This window comes from Callorhinus ursinus, unplaced genomic scaffold (genome assembly GCF_003265705.2).
Source record: "Callorhinus ursinus isolate GAN/ISIS: 27379988/994484 unplaced genomic scaffold, GSC_fseal_2.0 scaffold8, whole genome shotgun sequence".
Taxonomy (NCBI): domain Eukaryota; kingdom Metazoa; phylum Chordata; class Mammalia; order Carnivora; family Otariidae; genus Callorhinus; species Callorhinus ursinus.
In genome coordinates, this window is record NW_027397070.1 from 34935650 (window position 1) to 34936531 (window position 882).

Here is an 882-nt window from a genome sequence, read left to right on the forward strand (position 1 = left end):
CTAATATAAAAAAGTACTTGCAAAAGACATAAGAATGAGAGTTAAGAATGAGAATGCAAGAGACAGAGTCTCCAGCTTAACTGTGTATGAGAATTACCTGGAACTTTGTTAAACTGAAATGCAGGGCCTCAGCTCCCCTTGGACAAGATGCCAATTTAGCTGGCTAAACGTTAGGAATTCCTAGGCTAAACGCCTAGGAATACACACTTTAAATAAGCATCTCTGTTAATTCTGCTGAAGGAGTCATATCGATTATATTGTGAGAAACACTTGCCTAGAACTTCTGGGCAATCAATCTTTTCAATAAATGTCCACTGCACCTGTGACCCTTATTTTGTAACAAGGTGCTTTTTTTTTTTTTTTTTGGCCTGCTTGGATTTCTAACTAAGGTAGTTCTCTCAAATCATAGTTCCAATTTGAATATGATCTTTTCACAGTTGGCCCATTTCCCCTTCATTTGTTGTATAGATTAATTATCACCAACATGTCTGGAAGGTTAAAATCATCCCCATGTTACTGATGATAAAAGGATATCAATCTGGAATCCATAAATCCCTGGAAATCTAATGGATTTGGTATAGAAGTGACTAGAACTCTTCTTTGTATTGGAGGGTTCATAGATTTCACCGTATTCCCAAATGAGTCTATGGCCCAAAGAAAATAAAGGACCATTGTCCTGGAAGTGAACAAATTTAGTAGTATTGGCCTCATTGATATGAAGCTTCCATATCAAATAAATGGTTGGGATATCTAAACAGACAACAGATTGCATGTCTAAATAGTACAACTGATACTAAGATTATAGCTTTATAGGTGATTCACATTTAAAAATCAAAACAAAGCTTATTTCAAACTTTCTCAGACATTACAATGTTGTCTGAT